This window comes from Odontesthes bonariensis, chromosome 11 (assembly GCF_027942865.1).
Source record: "Odontesthes bonariensis isolate fOdoBon6 chromosome 11, fOdoBon6.hap1, whole genome shotgun sequence".
NCBI lineage: Eukaryota > Metazoa > Chordata > Actinopteri > Atheriniformes > Atherinopsidae > Odontesthes > Odontesthes bonariensis.
Genome location: NC_134516.1, coordinates 27,966,637 through 27,984,929, shown reverse-complemented (window position 1 = coordinate 27,984,929; position 18,293 = coordinate 27,966,637). Strand labels below are relative to the sequence as shown.

Sequence of the window (18,293 nt, the reverse complement as noted above, 5' to 3'; positions counted from 1 at the left end):
GAAGGACTTCAACTCCTGAGACAGACCTAAGTTATGGCGATAAAGAAAAAGCTTTTTTGTTTGTTTGTTAGAAATGGTCAATCTTTCAAAATGGGTCAGAGGAAGAAGCTGTGTCTTCAGAGATCAATCTGTGCAGAAGTTCATGTGATTAACATGTTATCTGGCCTTTGTTTTGTTTAATCAAATGGTCCAAGGAACTTGTGCTTCTTTCCAGGTTAACTTTTCGCATCCCTGAGTTAGTAAAGCTATCATTCTCGGCAGGATTTGAACCTACGCGGGGAGACACCAATGGATTTCAAATCCATCGCCTTAACCTCTCGGCCACGACAACGACATACACTAGTGTTCACCTTTGACATTCATCGGTTACAAATCATTATTTTCATGAAGGAATTCAACTCCTGAGACAGACCTAAGATATGGAGATCAAGAAAAAGCTTATTTTTTGTTTGTTAGAAATGGTCAATCTTTCAAAATGGGTCAGAAGAAGGAACTGTGTCTTCAGAGATTAATCTGTGCAGAAGTTCATGTGATCAACATGTGATCTGGCATTTGTTTCGTTTCATCAAATGCTGAAAGAACTTGTGCTTCTTTCCAGGTTAACTTTTCGCAACCCTGAGTCAATAATATTATCGTTGTCGGCAGGACTCGAACCTACGCTGGGAGACCCCAATGGATTTCTAATCCATCGCCTTAACCTCTCGGCCACGACAACGACATACACTCCTGTTCACCTTTGACATTCAACGGTTACAAATCATCATTTTCATGAAGGACTTCAACTCCTGAGACAGACCTAGGTTATGGCGATAAAGAAAAAGCTTTTTTGTTTGTTTGTTAGAAATGGTCAATCTTTCAAAATGGGTCAGAAGAAGGAGCTGTGTCTTCAGAGATCAATCTCTGCAGGAGTTCATGTGATCAACATGTGATCTGGCCTTTGTTTTGTTTAATCAAATGGTCCAAGGAATTTGTGCTTCTTTCCAGGTTAATTTTCAATAACCCTGAGTCAGTAAAGTTATCGTTGTCGGCAGGATTTCAACCTACGCGGGGAGACCCCAATGGATTTCTAATCCATAGCCTTAACCTCTCGGCCACGACAACGACATACATGTATGTTCATCTTTGACATTCAACGGTTACAAATTATCATTTTCATGGAGGATTTCAATGGCGATCAAGAAAAAGCTTTTTTGTTTGTTTGTTAGAAATGGTCAATCTTTCAAAATGGGTCAGAGTAAGGAGCTGTGTCTTCAGAGATCAATCTGTGCAAGAGTTCATGTGATCAACGACACGTCTGCCCTCTGTTTCGTTTCATCAAATGGTCAAAGAACTTGTGCTTCTTTCCAGGTTAACTTTTCGCAACCCTGAGTCAATAATGTTATCGTTGTCGGCAGGACTCGAACCTACGCGGCGAGACCCCAATGGATTTCTAATCCATCGCCTTAACCTCTCGGCCACGACAACGATATACATGTATGTTCATCTTTGATATTCAAGGGTTACAAATCATCATTTTCATGAAGGAATTCAACTCCTGAGACAGACATAAGTTATGGCGATCAAGAAAAAGCTTTTTTGTTTGTTTGTTAGAAATGGTCAATCTTTCAAAACGGGTCAGAGGAAGGAGTTGTGTCTTCAGAGATCAATCTGTGCAGAAGTTCATGTGATCAAAGACACATCTGCCATCTGTTTTGTTTCATCAAATGGTCAAAGAACTATTGCTTCTTTCCAGGTTAACTTTTCGCAACCCTGAGTCAATAGTGTTATCGTTGTCGGCAGGATTTGAACCTACGCAGGGAGACCCCAATGGATTTCTAATCCATCACCTTAACCTCTCGGCCACGACAACGACATACACTCGTGTTCACCTTTGACATTCAACGGTAACAACTCATCATTTTCATGAAGGACTTCAACTCCTGAGACAGACCTAAGTTATGGCGATAAAGAAAAAGCTTTTTTGTTTGTTTGTTAGAAATGGTCAATCTTTCAAAATGGGTCAGAGGAAGGAGTTGTGTCTTCAGAGATCAATCTGTGCAAGAGTTCATGTGATCAACGACACGTCTGCCCTCTGTTTTGTTTCATCAAATGGTCAAAGAACTTGTGTTTCTTTCCAGGTTAACTTTTCGCAACCCTGAGTCAATAATGTTTTTGTTGTCGGCAGGATTTGAACCTACGCGGGTAGACCCCAATGGATTTCTAATCCATCGCCTTAACCTCTCGGCCACAACAACGATATACATGTATGTTCATCTTTGACATGCAACGGTTACAAATCATCATTTTCATGAAGGACTTCAACTCCTGAGAAAGACCTAAGTTATGGCGATCAAGAAAAAGCTTTTTTGTTTGTTTGTTAGAAATGGTCAATCTTTCAAAATGGGTCAGAGGAAGGAGCTGTGTCTTCAGAAATCAATCTGTGCAGAAGTTCATGTGATCAAAGACACATCTGCCCTCTGTTTTGTTTCATCAAATGGTCAAAGAACTATTGCTTCTTTCCAGGTTAACTTTTCGCAACCCTGAGTCAATAATGTTATCGTTGTCGGCAGGACTCTAACCTACGCGGGGAAACCCCAATGGATTTCTAATCCATCGCCTTAACCTCTCGGCCACGACAACGATATACATACACGTTCATCTTTGACATTCAACGGTTACAAATCATCATTTTCATGAAGGACTTCAACTCCTGAGACAGACCTAAGATATGGCGATAAAGAAAAAGCTTTTTTGTTTGTTTGTTAGAAATGGTCAATCTTTCAAAATGGGTCAGAGGAAGAAGCTGTGTTTTCAGAGATCAATCTGTGCAGAAGTTCATGTGATTAACATGTTATCTGGCCTATGTTTTGTTTAATCAAATGGTCCAAGGAACTTGTGCTTCTTTCCAGGTTAACTTTTCGCAACCCTGAGTTAGTAAAGCTATCATTCTCGGCAGGATTTGAACCTACGCAGGGAGACCCCAATGGATTTCAAATCCATCGCCTTACCCTCTCGGCCACGACAACGACATACACTAGTGTTCACCTTTGACATTCATCGGTTACAAATCATTATTTTCATGAAGGAATTCAACTCCTGAGACAGACCTAAGTTATGGCGATCAAGAAAAAGCTTTTTTGTTTGTTTGTTAGAAATGGTCAATATTTCAAAATGGGTCAGAGGAAGGAGTTGTGTCTTCAGAGATCAATCTGTGCAAGAGTTCATGTAATCAACGACACGTCTGCCCTCTGTTTCGTTTCATCAAATGGTCAAAGAACTTGTGCTTCTTTCCAGGTTAACTTTTCGCAACCCTGAGTCAATAATGTTTTCGTTGTCGGCAGGATTTGAACCTACGCGGGGAGACCCCAATGGATTTCAAATCCATCGCCTTAACCTCTCGGCCACGACAACGACATACACTCCTGTTCACCTTTGACATTCAATGGTTACAAATTATCATTTTCATGAAGGACTTCAACTCCTGAGACAGACTTAAGTTATGGCGATCAAGAAAAAGCTTTTTTGTTTGTTTGTTAGAAATGGTCAATCTTTCAAAATGGGTCAGAAGAAGGAACTGTGTCTTCAGAGATCAATCTGTGCAGAAGTTCATGTGATCAACATGTGATCTGGCCTTTGTTTTGTTTAATCAAATGGTCCAAGGAACTTGTGCTTCTTTCAAGGTTAACTTTAAGCAACCCTGAGTCAGTAAAGTTAGCGTTGTCGGCAGGACTCGAACCTACGCGGGGAGACCCCAATGGATTTCTAATCCATCGCCTTAACCTCTCAGCCACGACAACGACACGCACTCATGTTCACCTTTGACATTCAACGGTTACAAATCATCATTTTCATGAAGGAATTCAACTCCTGAGACAGACCTAAGTTATGGCGATCAAGAAAAAGCTTATTTTTTGTTTGTTAGAAATGGTCAATCTTTCAAAATGGGTCAGAAGAAGGAACTGTGTCTTCAGAGATCAATCTGTGCAGGAGTTCTTGTGATCAACATGTGATCTGGCCTTTGTTTTTTTAATCAAATGGTCCAAGGAACTTGTGCTTCTTTCCAGGTTAATTTTCAATAACCCTGATTCAGTAAAGTTATCGTTGTCGGCAGGATTTCAACCTACGCGGGGAGACCCCAATGGATTTCTAATCCATCGCCTTAACCTCTCGGCCACGACAACGACATACATGTATGTTCATCTTTGACATTCAACGGTTACAAATTATCATTTTCATGGAGGATTTCAATGGCGATCAAGAAAAAGCTTTTTTGTTTGTTTGTTAGAAATGGTCAATCTTTCAAAATGGGTCAGAGGAAGGAGCTGTGTCTTCAGAGATCAATCTGTGCAGAAGTTCATGTGATCAAAGACACGTCTGCCCTCTGTTTTGTTTCATCAAATAGTCTAAGAAACTTGTGCTTCTTTCCAGGTTAACTTTTCGCAACCCTGAGTCAGTAAAGTTATCGTTGTCGGCAGGATTTCAACCTACGCGGGGAGACCCCAATGGATTTCAAATCCATCGCCTTAACCTCTCGGCCACGACAACGACATACACTCATGTTCACCTTTGACATTCAACGGTTACAAATCATCATTTTCATGAAGGAATTCAACTCTTGAGACAGACCTAAGTTATGGCGATAAAGAAAAAGCTTATTTTTTGTTTGTTAGAAATGGTAAATCTTTCAAAATGGGTCAGAAGAAGGAACTGTGTCTTCAGAGATCAATCTGTGTAGAAGTTCATGTGATCAACATGTGATCTGGCCTTTGTTTTGTTTAATCAAATGGTCCAAGGAACTATTGCTTCTTTCCAGGTTAACTTTAAGCAACCCTGAGTCAATAATGTTATCGTTGTCGGTAGGACTCGAACCTACGCGGGGAGACCCCAATGGATTTCTAATCCATCGCCTTAACCTCTCAGCCACGACAACGACACGCACTCATGTTCACCTTTGACATTCAACGGTTACAAATCATCATTTTCATGAAGGAATTCAACTCCTGAGACAGACCTAAGTTATGGCGATCAAGAAAAAGCTTATTTTTTGTTTGTTAGAAATGGTCAATCTTTCAAAATGGGTCAGAAGAAGGAACTGTGTCTTCAGAGATCAATCTGTGCAGGAGTTCTTGTGATCAACATGTGATCTGGCCTTTGTTTTTTTAATCAAATGGTCCAAGGAACTTGTGCTTCTTTCCAGGTTAATTTTCAATAACCCTGATTCAGTAAAGTTATCGTTGTCGGCAGGATTTCAACCTACGCGGGGAGACCCCAATGGATTTCTAATCCATCGCCTTAACCTCTCGGCCACGACAACGACATACATGTATGTTCATCTTTGACATTCAACGGTTACAAATTATCATTTTCATGGAGGATTTCAATGGCGATCAAGAAAAAGCTTTTTTGTTTGTTTGTTAGAAATGGTCAATCTTTCAAAATGGGTCAGAGGAAGGAGCTGTGTCTTCAGAGATCAATCTGTGCAGAAGTTCATGTGATCAAAGACACGTCTGCCCTCTGTTTTGTTTCATCAAATAGTCTAAGAAACTTGTGCTTCTTTCCAGGTTAACTTTTCGCAACCCTGAGTCAGTAAAGTTATCGTTGTCGGCAGGATTTCAACCTACGCGGGGAGACCCCAATGGATTTCAAATCCATCGCCTTAACCTCTCGGCCACGACAACGACATACACTCATGTTCACCTTTGACATTCAACGGTTACAAATCATCATTTTCATGAAGGAATTCAACTCTTGAGACAGACCTAAGTTATGGCGATAAAGAAAAAGCTTATTTTTTGTTTGTTAGAAATGGTAAATCTTTCAAAATGGGTCAGAAGAAGGAACTGTGTCTTCAGAGATCAATCTGTGTAGAAGTTCATGTGATCAACATGTGATCTGGCCTTTGTTTTGTTTAATCAAATGGTCCAAGGAACTATTGCTTCTTTCCAGGTTAACTTTAAGCAACCCTGAGTCAATAATGTTATCGTTGTCGGTAGGACTCGAACCTACGCGGGGAGACCCCAATGGATTTCTAATCCATCGCCTTAACCTCTCGGCCACGACAACGACATACACTCGTGTTCACCTTTGACATTCAATGGTTACAAATCATCATTTTCATGAAGGACTTCAACTCTTGAGACAGACCTAAGTTATGGTGATAAAGAAAAAGCTTTTTTGTTTGTTTGTTAGAAATGGTCAATCTTTCAGAATGGGTCAGAGGAAGGAGCTGTGTCTTCAGAGATCAATCTGTGCAAGAGTTCATGTGATCAAAGACACGTCTACCCTCTGTTTTGTTTCATCAAATAGTCTAAGGAACATGTGCTTCTTTCCAGGTTAACTTTTCGCAACCCTGAGTCAATAATATTATCGCTGTCGGCAGGATTTGAATCTACGCGGGGAGACCCCAATGGATTTCTAATCCATTACCTTAACCTCTCGGCCACGACAACAACATACACTCATGTTCACCTTTGACATTCAACGGTTACAAATCATCATTTTCATGAAGGAATTCAACTCCTGAGACAGACCTAAGTTATGGCGATCAAGAAAAAGCTTATTTTTTGTTTGTTAGAAATGGTCAATCTTTCAAAATGGGTCAGAAGAAGGACCTGTGTCTTCAGAGATCAATCTGTGCAGAAGTTCATGTGATCAAAGACTCACTGAGTCTGGTCCTTTATTTATTTATTTATTTTCGTTAGCAAAAGTTTCTTGTGTTTACCTTGAATAGGGATGGCTCAGGTGATCCTGAAACATCCCATAGTTAAGCTGCTATAGGCCTAGACTGCTGGGGGGCCTCATATGTCACACCTTTCCTCACTTTACTCTCTTTATGTATATGTGACATTATTGTGGTCATTAACTCGTGTTTCCCTGTTCCAACAGATATCCTTTGAATGGTGTTACAGTGCCGCCGCGCCCCCCCCCCCCTTTCTGTCTTCTCAAACCCCAGCTGGTCGAGGCGGATGGCCACCCTTCCTGAGTCTGGTTCTGCCAGAGGTTTCTTCCCGTTAAAAGGGAGTCGTTTCTCTCCACAGTCGCCTCAGGCACGCCGCTCAGGCCGGGAGATTGGACCGAAAAACAAAAAGTTTTCAGTGCAATCTGTTGGTTTTCTTAGCTAGGAAATTGTTTTTGAATTGGCTCTACATGAACGAATTGGATTATTTTATGAATTATGATTATTATGAATTAATTGAATTCCAATTGGCTTGAATTGGACTTACTATCTAAGTGCCTTGAGATGACATTTGTTGTATTTGGCACTATATAAATAAAAATGAATTGAATTGAATCTGCCCTCTGTTTTGTTTCATCAAATGGTCAAAGAACTTGTGCTTCTTTCCAGGTTAACTTTTCGCAACCCTGAGTCAATAATGTTATCGCTGTCGGCAGGATTTGAACCTACGCTGGGAGACCCCAATGGATTTCTAATCCATCGCCTTAACCTCTCGGCCACGACAACGACATGCATGTATGTTCACCTTTGACATTCAATGGTTACAAATCATCATTTTCATGAAGGACTTCAACTCCTGAGACAGACCTAAGTTATGGCTAACAAGAAAAAGCTTTTTTTTTGTTTGTTAGAAATGGTCAATCTTTCAAAATGGGTCAGAGGAAGGAGCTGTGTCTTCAGAGATCAATCTGTGCAGAAGTTCATGTGATCAAAGACACGTCTGCCCTCTCTTTTGTTTCATCAAATGGTCTATGGAACTTGTGCTTCTTTCCAGGTTAACTTTTCGCAACCCTGAGTCAATAATGTTATCGTTGTCGGCAGGATTTGAACCTGCGCAGGGAGACCCCAATGGATTTCTAATCCATCGCCTTAACCTCTCGGCCACGAAAACGACATACACTCGTGTTCACCTTTGACATTCAACGGTTACAAATCATCATTTTCATGAAGGAATTCAACTCCTGAGACAGACCTAAGATATGGCGATCAAGAAAAAGCTTATTTTTTGTTTGTTAGAAATGGTCAATCTTTCAAAATGGGTCAGAAGAAGGAACTGTGTCTTCAGTGATCAATCTGTGCAGGAGTTCATGTGATCAACATGTGATCTGGCCTTTGTTTTGTTTAATCAAATGGTCCAAGGAACTTGTGCTTCTTTCCAGGTTAATTTTCAATAACCCTGAGTCAGTAAAGTTATCGTTGTCGGCAGGATTTCAACCTACGCGGGGAGACCCCAATGGATTTCTAATCCATCGCCTTAACCTCTCGGCCACGACAACGACATGCATGTATGTTCATCTTTGACATTCAATGGTTACAAATCATCATTTTCATGAAGGACTTCAACTCCTGAGACAGACCTAAGTTATGGCTAACAAGTAAAAGCTTTTTTGTTTGTTTGTTAGACCTAAGATATGGCGATCAAGAAAAAGTAATGCTAAAAGAAAGAAACGGACAGAGAACAAAAGAATTGCAGATGCACTGCTGAAAAAATGAGAGAATGAGACCTGATAAAGGGCAGGAAAAGCACATGAAGAAGAGATGAGTGAAACAGGTGTGAAGCAGAGGAGCTTGAAGGCAAACCAGGGACACAGATGAAGAGTAACAGGGATACAGACAGAGAAAAAGAAGATAGGGAGAAAGAGAGAAAGAGACAAAACATACTTGACTTGGATATTTCTTTATAAAGCTATATTTATTTATAATGCACCATGATTGACCAGAGGTCCGTTTCACGAAGCAGGTTTAGTGAAAACTCTGAGTTGGTTAACCCTGAAATGAGGGAAACTCTGAGTTTTCCGTTTCACAAAGGGAGGTAACTCAACCCCGAGAAAGAGGGCTAACTCTAGCCTGTTACGGTAACTTAACCTCTTGGTCAGTTACCGTAGTAACAGACTGTGAGAAACTCTCAGACGCGCGAAACTACCAGGGCGGCACGGGGTGGCAGCCGCCACCCCTGAAAAGGGGTCTGCCATCCCAGTGCGAGGGAGTGTTTTTTTTTTTTTTTTTTTTTTTTGTGCAATGCGAGTGAGAGCGTGCAGGCAATACAATAACTCGTGCACCATGCGCGTTTGGACTGCGCCGGCACGAGAGAGAGAGAGAGAGAGAGAGGGGTGTGGGGAGAGGTTGCTTGCTCTAACTATCTATATCCAGCCTGTCTAAGCCTTTTAAAAAATCCCCAATTTACTGTGTTGATATATTGTTGTTATTCTGTACACATGCACTCACAAAATACTTTGGCAGGCAGGCCTTTGAGGGAGGGCTTTACTTCTAGGATAATGCTGGAATTTTGTAAAGTCCTGGGAAGTCCTCAAATTTCTAAATCATTCCTATGGCTTGATTTTGCTTTCAAAGCAAACACTGAACCACTGTTATTCCTGTCCACACACAAAATCTTTTCGTTGGTCCTTTCATTGGTAAATGTAAATGGTGGTTTTACTCATGTCCATTTTGTATTTTAGTTTTGTTAAGCATAAGATCATTTTGTATCTCTGGCAGTGAAAACATTATTTGATTTTCACATGTAACTTACTTGTGTCATGGAAATTCTAATCTCTCTCTCTCTCGTGCTCTCTCTCTCGTTTGATCTGAATAATAAACATCTAATTTTGGCAAATGCTGGAGAAATCTGAAACTGATTTTACTGTGGAGAGTTGATACCATTGTTAGTGGCAGTGCAGTATTGGTTTATTGCGATTCTTTAATCTCAATTTAAAGTAAGGGTATTGGGATCGGGGCTGCACGGTGGTGTGGTGGTTAGCACCGTCGCCTCACAGCAAGAAGGTTCCAGGTTCAACACCCAGCTGGGGCCTTTCTGTGTGGAGTTTGCGTGTTCTCCCCGTGTATGCGTGGGTTCTCTCCGGGTACTCCGGCTTCCTCCCACTGTCCAAAAATCATGCATGTTCGGTTGATTGGCATCTCTAAATTGTCCTTAGGAGTGAGTGTGAGCGTGCATGGTTGTTTGTCTCATTTGTCTCTATGTGGCCCTGCGTTGGACTGGTGGCCTGTCCAGGGTGTACCCCGCCTCTCGCCCATTGACTGCTGGGATAGGCTCCAGCCCCCCCGCGACCCGACCGACGGATTCAGCGGTATTGGGATGGTAATTTGTTTTATGTGTGTATTTAAAAAATGAGGGCCCCATGTCTATATTTTGCCTAGGGCACCAAAATGGCTAGATACGCCCCTGGTCACTACTTATGAGGTTGTGATGGTAACATTTTGTATTCACAGGTGAATTCCTGGGTGTATTGCTGGGTGACAGAGGGTATGCCTGCCAGCCTTTTCTGCTCACTCCATTTGCAGACCCTCTGGAGACACAACTGGCATACAACCATGCCCATGCCAGAACAAGGGCCCGGATCGAAATGACATTTGGCCTACTGAAGGCACGCTTTCAGTGTCTGACCCACCTGAGAGTCAGCCCAGACAGGGCATGTGATATCATTGTGGCCTGTGCTGTCCTCCACAATGTGACCTGCCTGAGAAAGGAGAGGGCCCCCAGAGTGCCAGCTCTCATAGACCGGGACATTCCTGCCATCTTCCCGGATGACGACTGTGGTCAGCTGGTCAGAGACCATTATGTGTTAAATTATTTTAATTAATATTGCATGTTTATTTAAGTTGTGCCTGCAATGGCAGAAGATTTTTGTGCTGTATAGGCAAGGCAATTTTATTTGTATTACCATTTTTACAAACAGTTTGTCTCAAACTGCATGCTTTGATTCTGTGCTTTTTGTCTTGTAGAGCACTGTGTGACTTCAGTTTTGAAAGGAGCTGATGGTTTACTTGCTTTGATTCATCCTTGTTCAATAAAGGAACATCATGGTACTCTCTAATGTGTATTTATATTTATATGGTGATGTACTTTATGTGTAGTCTGTGGGAAACTAAATTATCTGGTGGTTCATCTAAAATCATCAGTCATCTAAAATGATTGTAGTTAATGATCACAAATGTTTCAATAATGATAGTGGGTATAGTTAAATGTTTTAACAATATGTTCTAGGCAGTGGAATAAATATTGGTTTCCATTTGTGGCGACCGCTGACTGAGATAAGGAATGAGATTAAGGCTGCGGCTACACGAAAACGTTTTTCACTGTAAACGATACTTTTTCTTATCGTTTCGCTGTCGCGGCCACACGGAGCCGGCGTTCCCACTACCCCAAAACGATAGTTTTTGAAAACGGGTTCCAGAGTGGGAAAGTTTGAAAACGGCCTTGTTTCGTTTCCATTGTTACAGCTAAAACGTTTTTGCGTCAGTCACACGTTGACGCTGTGAGCCAATTTTAACACTTCTCTATTGTCTCACAGTGTGGCGTGACGCAGTGGCGTGTGTACTGCATCGTTTCATCGTTTTCGTCTGGACAGCAGCGCGTTTCCGTGTGGTCGCAAGAATTTTCGTACCCGTTTTCAAAAAAAACCTTGTTTTGTTTTCGTGCAGCCGTAGCCTCAATAGATCCTGGAACTTAGCCTGGTCTGGAGCAGGCTAGCTTTACAGAATAAATCTCCATGGTAACTTAGGTCTGAACATATCCCACTTCCCTTATCCTACTTTTTTGCAACCGGATCACGGATAAATTGATCCAGGATAGCCAACATATCCCGGCTTAATCCCTTATCCTACTTTTGTGCAACGGGCCCCAGGTGAACAGCTGGGCCCCACACTTTGAGAAGCACTGATTAAAGCCATGAGATGAAGTGCCTCCAAGTACAGACTGTTTTGGAAGCCCAGCACTCCTGCAAACAGTTATGGCCCCATGTTGATGTACATAATAACACCTTAAGGCACTGCTGGGATTTGAACCCAGGATCTCCTGTTTACTAGACAGGCACTTTGACCAACTAAGCCACAGCGCCACATGGTTGATAAAACTGATGAAAGAATAAAGAGCAGGAACTGAAACCCAGTTCAGAAGTCTGGAAGTTTTGGAAGTCCTGAGGGGTGCTCCACGAAGCTGGATTCACAGAAAGCCTGGCTTTTCTCGATAGTTCTGGCTAATCTAAGAGAGAGTTCCGCTCCACCAACGTGGCTCTTTTCTTTCAGTTGCTCTTTCCAGCTCTCTGCCTCTTTCAGAACTGACTGATATTCACTTTCTGCTGCTGCTGCTTTCAGAGTTTCACACAATCCTGCAGGGACTCGGTTGCACTGCTTGAGCTCCTGCTCACACTTTTGACGGAGATGACGCTCACACGTCAAACAGTTTTGCACCTTCTTTAGTTTTGCCCTCAGTCATGGAGCAGCCGTCTTTTTCTCCTGTCAGAAAGAAATGTTTCTTCAGCAGCTTTGTCCTGAGAATATCCATCCCATGCTATAAATAGCTGATCTCGTCATTCTTCTGTCGGTAAGAGTTCTGTCATTTCTCCAGGGCCGGGGTGGGCCATTTTCTCAGTCCGGGAATTTAATTCAAATTCAGGCCACTCTGATATGGAGGAGGAATTTGAGTCCATGAAAAAAAGATAAAACAAACAAAAAACATTTGTGTTCAGTCCGAAATGGATAGAAATCAACAAGAAAACAGATTCTTCCTTTCACATCAAAGCGTCGTGCCCGCGCGGTGTCCGGATAAGTGCTCATTGCAACTTGAAAATAGAACAGTCTATTCCCTGCACGGGCGTGAGCGGGCTCAGCTCACATTATAATAAATAGGAGGGGAAGGCTTGAACATGAAACATGATGCTGATTCCCGCGGATAGAACGCGTATGCAGACTCTCCAGTAATTCAAAAAGGCAACTAAACACCCCAACGTGCTCACGCTTAGCCCTGCCCTGCCATACTGCCCCTGTCCCTGCGCACGCGAACCATGTACAATATTTGCATACAGCCCTTCTAAATAATTATATTTATTTTAATTGCATGTTTGAGATGCATTTAATAGCAAATATCAAACAACAAATGTGATCGCCCCTATTTAATATTGCGTTAGTAACCACATGTGCGCGCCTGTGGGAATGCAGGCTACAGTTGATGAGGAGATAAAGCGTGATAAAGCGTTAAGCAATTGTTCATCAGCAGCCTAGGTCGATGGTTTGGGCCGGGATGGGTCCCGGATAATACCATTGCCAAACCGGCATTGCATTTCTCTGATCCATAATCTCGGTCGGCAGCAGAGGCGTTAGAGGGAATCCCCTCGCTTTGTGAAACTGGAAACTTCCACTTGACTGGAGGAACTACGGAGGCCTGGAGATGATCCTGCAGGAGCTGGACATCCTCTGAGTGAGGAGTCCCAGCTGCAGCAGAGACCTGGGGTTGTTCTTTTTCCAACAGTTGCTGGGTTCCTCATAACTTTCCTTACTGCCAAAAGTAATGGGACACGTGTAGAAACCCTCGGGCAAATCGTCATCTGCCATGTCACACCACTGAAGTGGAGGAGATGGTTTCTTGGTTTGACTCATTTTGCTTGTTGTTTGTAAGTCCTTAAAATCAAAATGACTTTTAAGATAGTAAGTAAGCGTTGTTTCTAAGTGCTTGTTAAAATGATTATTTAAGATACTAATTATTGTTTTTTAGGCGATGTGAAAACCGTTTGCTGTGACTTTCAAATCTGCTTCAAAAACTGGACGTGTTTCTTCAGATAAACTCCTGACCAGCTGTGAAAAAGCAGTGAAAATGTCTGGCCTGTATAAACTTTGTGATGTCAAACAAGATCAGAGATGACATCGATTGTGATGTCACTACAGTGATGACATCACAGCTTTGTGAAGGCTTCTGTTCTGTCTCTTCTGGTCTGTGGTTCCAACCACAGATTCTGGATGGAAGTGAAGTCCGGATTCCAGAATGTTGATTTGTGTTCTCTGTTAATCTCTGGACGACTTCAGCTGATTACTTCCTGTCACTGTCACGTTGGAAGCTCCACTTCTGCCAGTTTTTCAGCAGCCAGTATCATGTTCTCCACCAGCAGTGTTTTCCAAGACAGAATAATGTCAGTTTGTTTAAAATGTTGCCAAAATAAACTATTACAATTACAACAAATGTCATCTCAGGGCACTTCAGTAATAAAGTCCAATTCAGGCCAATTGGAGTTTAATTCATTGTAATTATAATCCAATTCATCCAATTCAGAATGAATCCAATTCATTCATACAGAGCAATTCAAAAACTATTTCCACGCTAAGGACACCAACAGATGGCACCGAACTCGCACTATCTCTAATTAGATAGAACTTTTTAATAGTTCTAAGATCATATCTTTCTGGTTTTATTTGCATTTTACAAAGAGTCCCGAGTAATTATGAAAGTGGGGTTTTAATTTGAAGAAAAAGCCTCAAAATAAAGTGATTTTTAGGAGTATGCAGGGATTCATTTCCATCTAATGAACAGGTCAGTTATATTAAACAGTGGGCCGTGTGAGCAGCAATCAGGGGAGTAAGGAGTTCACAGATCATAGACAGAGGCAACCGTCCAACTATTCAAAGCTTTTAAAATGAGTAATAAAATCTGACAGGTAACCAGGGAAGGAAGTCCTTTAATCCTGGAAATATTCTCCAGGTGATAGTCGGCTGACTTCCTAACTGAGCTGATCTGGCTGCTGAAGTTCAGCTCTGAGTCCATAATAACACCCAGATTCCTGCTTGGTTTGTGCTTTTTAACATCCCAGCCTGAAGCTGGGCTCAGATTTTTAACAGCTGACAATGACCTCTGTTTTCTCTTTGTTTAGCTGCAGGAAGTTCTGGATCATCCGGTTGGTTATTTGTTGGAGGCTCTTTGCTGGGCCAGTTATTCCTCTGTGCCAGCAGCTGAGCACCAGTTCTGCCAAAACTAACAGGAAACATCATCCTGCACCGCTGGATTATCAACAAGTAACACTGACCAAGTCAGGAGATTAAAAAGGATGCAGAGGACAGTCAGCCATCTCCTAAACACGGGACTTGTGTTTGACACCAGTCTTTGAACTGCTGTGAGACCGTTGTTTCCTTCATTCGTTTTTCACCTTTTTTTCCAAAACTACTTGGTCGAAAGATGTAAAACATTAAAAGTACTGGGTTAAAGTTAGAAAAGCATCATGTTAAGGAAATAAAATACACTTTTGGGGGAAAAACTTGGCCAATAAGACCAGGAGCTCCTGACCTGTCTCATACATTTCAGTAAGACCTCGGGAAATTGTACCAAAAAGGGCAAAACATGTCTCCTTTAAAGGACCAATAAGAGCTACATCTCAGACTCTACAGGCCTCAGTTAACTTGTTAAATGTGTCAGTGGGTCGGTGTGATAACTCAACATCTAAGATGTTATTTCCAGCTTCTACGTTTAACTGAAATAGAAAATCTGAGAATTACGACAATTTGGGTAGAGCTATTTTACGACAGTAAAATATTCGGCAGTGACTAAGTGCCTTTAGCACAGACAGGAGGGTGGAGGCGAGAGGAGACAATGAGGCTGATACCAGAGCAACCAGATGAGCCTCCAGCGTCCACCTGTCCTGATAGTCCCTCACAAGCAGCTGTCTGTTGTTAGCACGTTAAGCTTTGATTGGTCTGGGCTGGTCTGTGGCATTATTTATAAACCTTCACCCTTGCTGTTTCCTCTCATAGCTTGTTTTCACCATGACAGCTGCTGGGTTCTTCCTGAGGTATAAGCACAAGCTGTCTTTCACAGTTTTTGTTTGATTGATTGGAAACATTAGTTAATATTGCATTCTTACTCTTTGCTGTACATAATTTCAGGGTTTCCCTCTTTGCCTTGTTGACTGCTGCTACATGGGGTTTTCCCACTAAAGGTGTGCTATCATCTGTTGTGGTAAAACATTACATGCTTGCTTGAATTAGCTTCTGCTAAACTTGTTCTCATGCACCCAGGTTCAAAATCAGCAGGCCAGAGCAGCAGCGGCACAAGAGCTGCAGGTCATTTTGGCTCTTACCAGGGAGCAGCCGCTGGCCGCCCGGTGACCGTGCCCTACACTGCTTCCAGTGACGTTTATATGGCGACACCTGTGCAAGCCTCTGGTCTAAGTCAACCTGTTCTTCAGGCAGACCCAAGATTCAGTGGCTATGGCTCATTTGTGCCAACGCAACTGGTTGCCCAAGCTCCTGGCCTTGTCCAAGGTGCTCTTCAGGGAGACCCAAGATTCAGCAGCTCTGGCTCCGTTGTGCCCGTGCAAATGGCTGTGCAAGCTTCTGGTGTCCCACAGGCTGTTCAGACGGGTCCAGCATTGAGCAGCTTTAGCTCTGGCCTGCCTGCAACAGGATACTCTACTGTCACTTATGTACCTGTTGATGTAGGATCTGACGCTGGCGCTCTGCAACCTGGAGCTGCCCAATCTGGACCACAAGGTAAATCTTCTGCTTGGAGTGTAGATGGCCCAAAACATGTTTGGAAGCCCAAAGGTGTCTGTGTGTTTTCATGTTGTCACTAGCAAATCTTGCTTAGTTAAGAATATGTTAAGATTCTGTGCTATCAGAACTTCTGCTGTGAAAAGGACTAATTGTGAAATGTCTCCACACAGAAACCCAGTGGGCTATTGCTCCCTCAGTCTTTGAGGATGCGTCAGCCCAAGCCCTCAGCCTCACTGACGTTCTCCCTGCAGCCCCTCTGTCACCACCTGGCCCTGTCCTCCAGTCAGGGGAGACCTCCAGTGTCACCAAGGAAGCTGAACTCGGGAATTACCAGCAGCAGACGGAGGAATTCGGCTACCCGGATGACCGCCAAGGGTCTGGACCGGGATCCGCAACCGTACTGGTGCCACGCTTTGGTGTGGGTGGATCTCCTAACTTTGACTACAGGCTTTTGTATGGCTTGTACCCCTCTGGAACCTACAGCACCTTCAGCCAGCAGCATGAGAAGGGCAAAGACTACTTTCAGGATGTCCACTACTTGAAGGAGCATATTACTGACAGCCATGGTTCTGGGCAGCAGAAAAAGTTCTTCCCAAGTGCCCGCTAGAGCTGAACATGATGTGCAGAGGGTATGTTGAGAGCGGTACCTGCAAATGTCTTTATCTCAATGCTCTAACTAATCTGTTTCAGATTGGGAAGCTGAATCCAACGGCATAAGATTCTTTTTAGTCTTTGAATAAAATCTTGTCAAATGATCTCGCTTCAGAATGATTGACAAAGGGAAACAATGGCCTGTGTACACCATCTGGGTTCAAGGCAAATGGCAGGCATCACCTGTCATATTTGACTCGGACGTTCTGCTTTTGGTTTCAAACATGGCTTCTCAAAGCTCTGCATCTTGAGAGGAATTGCTATGAAGGTGTTAAAGAAGGTTCACAAGGAAAGAAACTTGTGAACCGTCCGTTGATAACCTTCATTCGTTGACCCACTCTCCCATGCGTTGGTCCTTAGACCTGGTCTCGCATGGTCATCTGCCTCCAGATTCCCTCCACTGTTCGTTTGAACATCACTTGCAGCAAACACCTTCTCAGAATGGGTATAATGCAACACACCAATAGGGAGACCATTATCACTATCAACAATATTGCTCTTCCCGCCTTAACTGTCATCGCTCCCCCTTCTCCCAAAATCCCAAACAGACCAGTCCACCACCGTTCACCTCCCCCAGCATCACACGTCAGCTCCTCTCTCCGTCCTCTGAACTTCTTCACGGCTGTTGTAACCGTTCTAAAACTTGTCTGTTCCACCAAGCCATCATACTCGTCTCATGTAGTTGTTCTCCAAAGCCTGCAAACCCTTCACTCGTGTAGCTAAGAATTCCCTGTTGGTTGTATTATATGTAATTAGTCCACTCACCATTTTGTTAAATATGATTCACGGCAAAATAGACTCAAATCCAGCTGCAACCTCACTGCGTGCTTTGAACTCAAAAGGAATCCCTTTCGGCTGCCCTATTGCATCCAAGTAAACGTGCTTATCCCTGATGTAGTCACCACTAGACCTTTTAACTCTCCCTTTTTCCACATCCAAACCTCGCATCTCGTTTACCTTGTCATACACTAACACAACCGATGTGTTCTTCCTCACCAGTGCACCCAGGCCTATCCACCTGTTGGGTAACACATTTAACAAAACATGACCTCCACACATCCAGTCATTAAAAACTTTGTTTTGTTCTGTACTACTGACACACCTGAGGGCGGTTTTTAAACCCTTTTGAGTACGTCTGGTGTAAGTGTACTTCTTACCTCTATATGTCAATGTAAACCAATACTGGGATTCCTCTGCCAGAGGAACGCCTTGGACCTGCCGGGCCACTTGCTCCGCCCCGCAGGGACTGGCCACGGTCCTGCCAAACACTCGGGTTTCTCGGTGCTCTCGGACAGCTGTCAGCAAAGTGTCCCCTCTCGCCACAGGCCCAACATGCTCCCGAGGACCTTCGTCCTCCAGGTGCACCTCTTCTTGACCTTTGACAGGGTCGACGATGGACTTGCCCCTGTGATGGCTGTTCAGCGGCCCCCGCTGTCAT

At 43.1% G+C, this 18,293-nt stretch overlaps 18 non-coding genes across 18 annotated transcripts; all 18 read right to left on the bottom strand.

The window, feature by feature from the left end:
• Nucleotides 1-249: 249 nt before the first annotated feature.
• On the bottom strand, nt 250-331 carry trnas-uga (transfer RNA serine (anticodon UGA)). The gene has a single exon. It is a non-coding gene; the product is annotated as a tRNA-Ser (tRNA).
• A 302-nt stretch (nt 332-633) lies between these two features.
• trnas-aga (transfer RNA serine (anticodon AGA)) lies at nt 634-715 on the bottom strand. Its single transcript has one exon. It is a non-coding gene; the product is annotated as a tRNA-Ser (tRNA).
• Nucleotides 716-1,382: 667 nt separating this feature from the next.
• trnas-aga (transfer RNA serine (anticodon AGA)) lies at nt 1,383-1,464 on the bottom strand. Its single transcript has one exon. It is a non-coding gene; the product is annotated as a tRNA-Ser (tRNA).
• A 303-nt stretch (nt 1,465-1,767) lies between these two features.
• On the bottom strand, nt 1,768-1,849 carry trnas-aga (transfer RNA serine (anticodon AGA)). Its single transcript has one exon. It is a non-coding gene; the product is annotated as a tRNA-Ser (tRNA).
• Nucleotides 1,850-2,152: 303 nt separating this feature from the next.
• trnas-aga (transfer RNA serine (anticodon AGA)) lies at nt 2,153-2,234 on the bottom strand. The gene has a single exon. It is a non-coding gene; the product is annotated as a tRNA-Ser (tRNA).
• Nucleotides 2,235-2,537: 303 nt separating this feature from the next.
• trnas-aga (transfer RNA serine (anticodon AGA)) lies at nt 2,538-2,619 on the bottom strand. Its single transcript has one exon. It is a non-coding gene; the product is annotated as a tRNA-Ser (tRNA).
• Nucleotides 2,620-2,923: 304 nt separating this feature from the next.
• On the bottom strand, nt 2,924-3,005 carry trnas-uga (transfer RNA serine (anticodon UGA)). The gene has a single exon. It is a non-coding gene; the product is annotated as a tRNA-Ser (tRNA).
• A 303-nt stretch (nt 3,006-3,308) lies between these two features.
• On the bottom strand, nt 3,309-3,390 carry trnas-uga (transfer RNA serine (anticodon UGA)). The gene has a single exon. It is a non-coding gene; the product is annotated as a tRNA-Ser (tRNA).
• A 304-nt stretch (nt 3,391-3,694) lies between these two features.
• Nucleotides 3,695-3,776, bottom strand: trnas-aga (transfer RNA serine (anticodon AGA)). The gene has a single exon. It is a non-coding gene; the product is annotated as a tRNA-Ser (tRNA).
• A 302-nt stretch (nt 3,777-4,078) lies between these two features.
• trnas-aga (transfer RNA serine (anticodon AGA)) lies at nt 4,079-4,160 on the bottom strand. The gene has a single exon. It is a non-coding gene; the product is annotated as a tRNA-Ser (tRNA).
• A 282-nt stretch (nt 4,161-4,442) lies between these two features.
• trnas-uga (transfer RNA serine (anticodon UGA)) lies at nt 4,443-4,524 on the bottom strand. Its single transcript has one exon. It is a non-coding gene; the product is annotated as a tRNA-Ser (tRNA).
• A 303-nt stretch (nt 4,525-4,827) lies between these two features.
• trnas-aga (transfer RNA serine (anticodon AGA)) lies at nt 4,828-4,909 on the bottom strand. The gene has a single exon. It is a non-coding gene; the product is annotated as a tRNA-Ser (tRNA).
• Nucleotides 4,910-5,211: 302 nt separating this feature from the next.
• On the bottom strand, nt 5,212-5,293 carry trnas-aga (transfer RNA serine (anticodon AGA)). Its single transcript has one exon. It is a non-coding gene; the product is annotated as a tRNA-Ser (tRNA).
• Nucleotides 5,294-5,575: 282 nt separating this feature from the next.
• On the bottom strand, nt 5,576-5,657 carry trnas-uga (transfer RNA serine (anticodon UGA)). Its single transcript has one exon. It is a non-coding gene; the product is annotated as a tRNA-Ser (tRNA).
• A 303-nt stretch (nt 5,658-5,960) lies between these two features.
• trnas-aga (transfer RNA serine (anticodon AGA)) lies at nt 5,961-6,042 on the bottom strand. The gene has a single exon. It is a non-coding gene; the product is annotated as a tRNA-Ser (tRNA).
• Nucleotides 6,043-7,359: 1,317 nt separating this feature from the next.
• On the bottom strand, nt 7,360-7,441 carry trnas-aga (transfer RNA serine (anticodon AGA)). The gene has a single exon. It is a non-coding gene; the product is annotated as a tRNA-Ser (tRNA).
• A 688-nt stretch (nt 7,442-8,129) lies between these two features.
• trnas-aga (transfer RNA serine (anticodon AGA)) lies at nt 8,130-8,211 on the bottom strand. Its single transcript has one exon. It is a non-coding gene; the product is annotated as a tRNA-Ser (tRNA).
• Nucleotides 8,212-11,716: 3,505 nt separating this feature from the next.
• Nucleotides 11,717-11,790, bottom strand: trnat-agu (transfer RNA threonine (anticodon AGU)). The gene has a single exon. It is a non-coding gene; the product is annotated as a tRNA-Thr (tRNA).
• Nucleotides 11,791-18,293: the final 6,503 nt, after the last annotated feature.